Genomic DNA, 9,090 nt, shown 5'->3' on the forward strand with positions numbered 1-9,090 from the left:
TACTCCAGAGCTGCACTCAGTATTCTGCTGGTGCAGTCACTGTGTACATACATTACATTACTGATCCTGAGTTACATCCTGTATTATACTCCAGAGCTGCACTCACTATTCTGCTGGTGCAGTCACTGTGTACATACATTACATTACTGATCCTGAGTTACATCCTGTATTATACTCCAGAGCTGCACTCACTATTCTGCTGGTGCAGTCACTGTGTACATACATTACATTACTGATCCTGAGTTTCATCCTGTATTATACCCCAGAGCTGCACTCACTATTCTGCTGGTGCAGTCACTGTGTACATACATTACATTACTGACCCTGAGTTACATCCTGTATTATACTCCAGAGCTGCACTCACTATTCTGCTGGTGCAGTCACTGTGTACATACATTACATTACTGATCCTGAGTTTCATCCTGTATTATACCCCAGAGCTGCACTCACTATTCTGCTGGTGCAGTCACTGTGTACATACATTACATTACTGATCCTGAGTTACCTCCTGTATTATACCCCAGAGCTGCACTCACTATTCTGCTGGTGCAGTCACTGTGTACATACATTACATTACTGATCCTGAGTTACATCCTGTATTATACCCCAGAGCTGCACTTACTATTCTGCTGGTGCAGTCACTGTGTACATTACATTACTGATCCTGAGTTACATCCTGCATTATACTCCAGAGCTGCACTCACTATTCTGCTGGTGCAGTCACTGTGTACATTACATTACTGATCCTGAGTTACATCCTGTATTATACTCCAGAGCTGCACTCACTATTCTGCTGGTGCAGTCACTGTGTACATACATTACATTACTGATCCTGAGTTACCTCCCATATTATACCCCAGAGCTGCACTCACTATTCTGCTGGTGCAGTCACTGTGTACATACATTACATTACTGATCCTGAGTTACATCCTGTATTATACCCCAGAGCTGCACTCACTATTCTGCTGGTGCAGTCACTGTGTACATACATTACTGATCCTGAGTTACATCCTGTATTATACCCCAGAGCTGCGCTCACTATTCTGCTGGTGCAGTCACTGTGTATATACATTACATTACTGATCCTGAGTTACATCCTGTATTATACTCCAGAGATGCACTCACTATGCTGCTGGTGCAGTCACTGTGTACATACATTAAATTACTGATCCTGAGTTTCATCCTGTATGATACTCCAGAGCTGCACTCACTATTCTGCTGGTGCAGTCACTGTGTACATACATTACATTACTGATCCTGAGTTACATCCTGTATTATACCCCAGTGCTGCACTCACTATTCTGCTGGTCCAGTCACTGTGTACATACATTACATTACTGATCCTGAGTTATATCCTGTATTATACCCCAGAGCTGCACTCACTATTCTGCTGGTGCAGTCACTGTGTACATACATTACATTACTGATCCTGAGTTACATCCTGTATTATACCCCAGTACTGCACTCACTATTCTGCTGGTCCAGTCACTGTGTACATACATTACATTACTGATCCTGAGTTACATCCTGTATTATACCCCAGAGCTGCACTCACTATTCTGCTGGTGCAGTCACTGTGTACATACATTACTGATCCTGAGTTACATCCTGTATTATACTCCAGAGATGCACTCACTATGCTGCTGGTGCAGTCACTGTGTACATACATTAAATTACTGATCCTGAGTTACATCCTGTATTATACCCCAGTGCTGCACTCACTATTCTGCTGGTCCAGTCACTGTGTACATACATTACATTACTGATCCTAACTTACATCCTGTATTATACCCCAGAGATGCACTCACTATTCTGCTGGTGCAGTCACTGTGTACATACATTACATTACTGATCCTGAGTTACATCCTGTATTATACCCCAGTGCTGCACTCACTATTCTGCTGGTCCAGTCACTGTGTACATACATTATATTACTGATCCTGAGTTACATCCTGTATTATACCCCAGTGCTGCACTCACTATTCTCCTGGTGCAGTCACTGTGTACATACATTACATTACTGATCCTGAGTTACATCCTGTATTATACCCCAGAGCTGCACTCACTATTCTGCTGGTGCAGTCACTGTGTACATACATTACATTACTGATCCTGAGTTACATCCTGTATTATACTCCAGAGCTGCACTCACTATTCTGCTGGTGCAGTCACTGTGTACATACATTACATTACTGTTCCTGAGTTACATCCTGTATTATACCCCAGTGCTGCACTCACTATTCTGCTGGTCCAGTCACTGTGTACATACATTACATTACTGATCCTGAGTTACATCCTGTATTATACCCCAGAGCTGCACTCACTATTCTGCTGGTGCAGTCACTGTGTACATACATTACATTACTGATCCTGAGTTACATCCTGTATTATACTCCAGAGATGCACTCACTATGCTGCTGGTGCAGTCACTGTGTACATACATTAAATTACTGATCCTGAGTTACATCCTGTATTATACTCCAGAGCTGCACTCACTATTCTGCTGGTGCAGTCACTGTGTACATACATTACATTACTGATCCTGTGATCCTGAGTTATATCTATTCTATTATTTCTAAATACTGTTTTTCTGTGATTACTTTGTATCTCAGTTCATACTGCACCCCCACACACAAATGATACAGCATTTGAAAGGTAAACTTGCCCCCTTCAGCAAGAAAATAACCAAACAAACCACACATCCATGATTTGATCACAAAATACAGTTTAAACATTAATTTTCATAAACCTGCAGTATGGAAAAATGACCTGCAGGTGGCACCACAGTATCCCAAAGCACACTACCACAAAGCTGCTTACAGACATCACAAACAAATCCAAACATTTGCCTTGGGGTCTTTCCAGCTTGCTCAAGTGCTTGCCCAGCCTATTTCAGCTACATTGGAGGATTGCACATTTCACTGCAGGTGAGTCACATATGCAAACACATTTGTATACATTCACTGCTTTTTCGCTGATTACTTCACCCCACACACACATGATACACCATTTAAGGCCGGGATCACACACCGCGAGATACGACCAAGTCTCGCAGGTTAAAACCAAGCTCTGGCGCCGGCACTCCGGAGCGGAGCGAATACATGGAGCTGCACGCTCCGCTCCGGAGTGCCGGTGCCAGAGCTTGGTTTTAACCTGCGAGACTCGGCCGTAACTCGCTGTAGTGTGACTCCGGCCGGAGGCCGGGGTCACACTTGCGAAGAATACGGCCGAGTGAGAGGCGCTAAAAGCCCGCATTAGACACGGACCAATGATTCTCTATGTGGTCCCTCGCACCAGCCGTATATTTCTCATCCGTATTCTACGCTCCGTGCCAATTGCAGCATGCTGCGATTGTCAGCATATTACGACCGTAGTACACCAATGCAAGTCTATGGGTGCGCAAAAAATACGGATTACACACGGACCACACGTGACTTGCGAGAAATACGCACCCGGTGTCTTTTACCAAAGCCGGCAATTCAGTGCGCTATACAGTAAACTCACACTGACAGGTTTAATAAAGAAACGAATAGATATATACACTTAGAATATATATATATATATATATATATATATATATATATGCATTCTATGTGTCTATATCTATTCTTTGGTTTGTGTTATAAACCCTGTCATAGGGCTCCATTATATGTCCATTTTGCAAGCCTGCGAGAAAATCTCACCATACGGATTACATACGGATGCTTACATGCGCAAAATACGCGACCACACCTTGATTACGGATGACATACGGAGCACTGATTAGGGGCCATTCATCCGTATTACGCATGTAAAATACTGACCGTATTTTGCGTCGGTTAGTGTGACCCCGGCCTAAAAGGTAAACTTGCTCCCTTCAGCAAGAAAAGAGCCAAACAAACCACACAGTCACGATTTTATCACTAAATACAGTTTAAACATTCATTTTCATAAACCTGCAGAAAGACACAATGACCTGCAGGTGGCACCTCAACCAGAAAACATTTTTTGGCCTCTACTTATCAAATCAATTTATTGTGTTACCAATCTACATATATAATACCTGTCTGTGTTCATCATCTCATGAAATACATTTACATTTGACCATCTTGCTTTTTCTGAAATTGCCTGCAACCCCGACGGCCAATGTGCGAAAATTTTGCATGGGCCAAGCTAGTCCTGTCTTATACCTCAGAGCTGTACTCGCTATTTTGCTGGTGCAGTCACTGTGTACATACATTACTGATCCTGAGATACATCCTGTATTACACCCCAGAGCTGTACTCACTATTCTACTGATGCAGTCACTGTGTACATACATTACTGATCCTGAGTTATATCCTGCATTATACTCCAGAGCTGTACTCACTATTCTGCTGGTGCAGTCACTGTGTACATACATTACATTACCGATCCTGAGATACATCATGTATTATACCCCAGAGCTGCACTCACTATTCTGCTAGTGCAGTCACTGTGTACATACATTACATTACTGATCCTGAGTTACATCCTGTATTATACTCCAGAGCTGCACTCACTATTCTGCTGGTGCAGTCACTGTGTACATACATTACATTACTGATCCTGAGTAACATCCTGTATTATACTCCAGAGCTGCACTCACTATTCTGCTGGTGGAGTCACTGTGTACATCCATTACATTACTGATCCTGAGTTACATCCTGTATTATACTCCAGAGCTGCACTCACTATTCTGCTGGTGCAGTCACTGTGTACATACATTACATTACTGATCTTGAGTTACATCCTGTATTATACTCCAGAGCTGCACTCACTATTCTGCTGGTGCAGTCACTGTATACATACATTACATTACCGATCCTGCGTTACATCCTGTATTATACTCCAGAGCTGCACTCACTATGTACATACATTACATTACCGATCCTGAGATACATCCTGTATTATACCCCAGAGCTGCACTCACTATTCTGCTGGTGCAGTCACTGTGTACATACATTACATTACTGATCCTGATTTACATCCTGTATTATACTCCAGAGCTGCACTCACTATTCTGCTGGTGCAGTCACTGTGTACATACATTACATTACTGATCCTGATTTACATCCTGTATTATACTCCAGAGCTGCACTCACTATTCTGCTGGTGCGGTCACTGTGTACATACATTACATTACTGATCCTGAGTTACCTCCTGTATTATACTCCAGAGCTGCACTCACTATTCTGCTGGTGCAGTCACTGTATACATACATTACATTAACGATCCTGCGTTACATCCTGTATTATACTCCAGAGCTGTACTTCCTATTCTGCTGGTGCAGTCACTGTGTACATACATTACATTACTGATCCTGAGTTACATCCTGTATTATGCCCCAGAGCTGTGCTCACTATTCTGCTGGTGCAGTCACTGTGTACATACATTACATTACTGATCCTGAATTACATCCTGTATTATACCCCAGAGCTGTGCTCACTATTCTGCTGGTGCAGTCACTGTGTACATACATTACATTACTGATCCTGAGTTACATCCTGTATTATACTCCAGAGCTGCACTCACTATTCTGCTGGTGCAGTCACTGTATACATACATTACATTACTGATCCTGAGTTTCATCCTGTATTATACCCAAGTGCTGCACTCACTATTCTGCTGGTGCAGTCACTGTGTACATACAGTACATTACATTACTGATCCTGAGTTACATCCTGTATTATGCCCCAGAGCTGTGCTCACTATTCTGCTGGTGCAGTCACTGTGTACATACATTACTGATCCTGAGTTATATCCTGCATTATACCCCAGAGCTGTACTCACTATTCTGCTGGTGCAGTCACTGTGTACATACATTACATTACTGATCCTGAGTTACATCCTGAATTATACTCCAGAGCTGCACTCACTATTCTGCCGGTGCAGTCACTGTGTACATACATTACATTACCGATCCTGAGATACATCATGTATTATACCCCAGAGCTGCACTCACTATTCTGCTAGTGCAGTCACTGTGTACATACATTACATTACTGATCCTGAGTTACATCCTGTATTATACTCCAGAGCTGCACTCACTATTCTGCTGGTTCAGTCACTGTGTACATACATTACATTACTGATCCTGAGTAACATCCTGTATTATACTCCAGAGCTGCACTCACTATTCTGCTGGTGGAGTCACTGTGTACATCCATTACATTACTGATCCTGAGTTACATCCTGTATTATACTCCAGAGCTGCACTCACTATTCTGCTGGTGCAGTCACTGTATACATACATTACATTAACAATCCTGCGTTACATCCTGTATTATACTCCAGAGCTGTACTTCCTATTCTGCTGGTGCAGTCACTGTGTACATACATTACATTACTGATCCTGAGTTACATCCTGTATTATGCCCCAGAGCTGTGCTCACTATTCTGCTGGTGCAGTCACTGTGTACATACATTACATTACTGATCCTGAATTACATCCTGTATTATACCCCAGAGCTGTGCTCACTATTCTGCTGGTGCAGTCACTGTGTACATACATTACATTACTGATCCTGAGTTACATCCTGTATTATACTCCAGAGCTGCACTCACTATTCTGCTGGTGCAGTCACTGTATACATACATTACATTACTGATCCTGAGTTTCATCCTGTATTATACCCAAGTGCTGCACTCACTATTCTGCTGGTGCAGTCACTGTGTACATACAGTACATTACATTACTGATCCTGAGTTACATCCTGTATTATGCCCCAGAGCTGTGCTCACTATTCTGCTGGTGCAGTCACTGTGTACATACATTACTGATCCTGAGTTACATCCTGTATTATACCCCAGAGCTGAACTCACTATTCTGCTGGTGCAGTCACTGTGTACATACATTACATTACTGATCCTGAGTTACATCCTGTATTATACCCCAGAGCTGTGCTCACTATTCTGCTGGTGCAGTCACTGTGTACATACATTACATTACTGATCCTGAGTTACATCCTGTATTATACTCCAGAGCTGCACTCACCATTCTGCTGGTGCAGTCACTGTGTACATAAATTACATTACTGATCCTGAGTTACATCCTGTATTATACTCCACAGCTGCACTCACTATTCTGCTGGTGCAGTCACTGTGTACATACATTACATTACTGATCCTGAGTTACATCCTGTATTATACTCCAGAGCTGCACTCACCATTCTGGTGCAGTCACTGTGTACATACATTACATTACTGATCCTGAGTTACATCCTGTATTATGCCCCAGAGCTGTGCTCACTATTCTGCTGGTGCAGTCACTGTGTACATACATTACATTACTGATCCTGAGTTACATCCTGTATTATACCCCAGAGCTGTGCTCACTATTCTGCTGGTGCAGTCACTGTGTACATACATTACATTACTGATCCTGAGTTACATCCTGTATTATACTCCAGAGCTGCACTCACCATTCTGCTGGTGCAGTCACTGTGTACATACATTACTGATCCTGAGTTACATCCTGTATTATACTCTAGAGCTGCACTCACTATTCTGCTGGTGCAGTCACTGTGTACATACATTACATTACTGATCCTGAGTTACATCCTGTATTATACTCCAGAGCTACATTTACAATTCTACTGCCTTTAGAGTTGATTTAATTTTGACTACCTGCAGCTACCACTAGATGGAATGTACCACACTTGGATTTTCTTGGGGTTGTAGTAAACTCATTGGGAGCTGTATATATCTGTATATATTGAGCTCTCCCTAGTGGAGACTACATATCTGTATTCAGTTAGCTTCCCCTAGTGATGACCATATATATCTGTATTCAGGGGGCTCCCCTTAGTGGTGACTATATATTTTTGTATTCAGTGAGCTCCCTCTTGTGGTGACTATATATATCTTTATGCAGTGAGCTCCCCCTAGTGTTGACAATATACATCTGCATACAGTGAGCTCCCCCTAGTGGTGACTATATATATCTGTATTCAGAGAGCTCCCCCTAGTGGTGACAATGCATTTTTGTATGCAGTGAGCTCCCCCTAGTGATGACTATGTATATATATATAGCTGTATACAATTAGCTCCCCCTACTATTGACAATATATATCTGTATGCTGTGAGCTCCCCCAAGTGGTGACTATATATATATATAGTAAAAGAAAAGTCAAAGATGCTATAGGATTTTTACAGGATGAAAATGATGAAATGGTAAGACAGGATGTTGAGAAGGCTGAACTTTTAAATTCCTATTTTGCATCTGTTTTCTCTCAGAAAGGAAATGTAACATCAACTGTTATTCACTGTCCTATTAAGGGAATAGAAGAATCCAGGATATCTATAAACAGAAAGATAGTGAGGAAACACTTAGCTAACCTAAATGAATTCAAGTCTCCAGGTCCAGATGAATTACACCCCAGAGTACTGAATGAGATAGCAGAAGAAATTTTTGAATCCCTCTCCATAATCTTTGAAAATTCTTGGAGAACAGGAGAAGTGCCAGAAGACTGGAGAAGAGCAAATGTTGTTCCTATCTTCAAAAAGGGGAAGAAGGTGGACCCAGGGAACTATAGGCCGGTGAGTCTGACTTCTATACTAGGAAAGATCTTTGAACAAATTATTAAACAACATGTATGTCAATACCTGGATAAGAATGAAGTGATTAAACAGAGTCAGCATGGGTTTGTAACTAATAAGTCATGTCAGACTAACTTAATTTCCTTCTATGACGGTATCACTGATTGGGTGGATCAAGGAAATGCTGTAGATATAGTATATCTTGACTTCAGCAAAGCATTTGACAAAGTCTCTCATACAATCCTTATTGAAAAAATGACTAAGTATGGAATGGACAAGGCAACTGTTAGGTGGATTCATAACTGGCTTAGTGATCGGACCCAAAGAGTGGTCGTAAATGGCTGCACATCCAGTTGGAAGAATGTCTCAAGTGGAGTACCACAGGGCTCTGTCCTGGGCCCTGTATTGTTCAACATCTTTATCAACGATTTAGATGAAGGAATTGAGGGTAAACTGATTAAATTTGCTGATGACACAAAGCTAGGAGGGATAGCTAATACTAGAGAAGAGAGAGAGAGGATTCAAAAAGATTTAAATAAAATGGAGAAGTGG

Source organism: Dendrobates tinctorius, unplaced genomic scaffold (assembly GCF_039654945.1).
Source record: "Dendrobates tinctorius isolate UK_male_01 unplaced genomic scaffold, ASM3965494v1 ptg000027l, whole genome shotgun sequence".
NCBI lineage: Eukaryota > Metazoa > Chordata > Amphibia > Anura > Dendrobatidae > Dendrobates > Dendrobates tinctorius.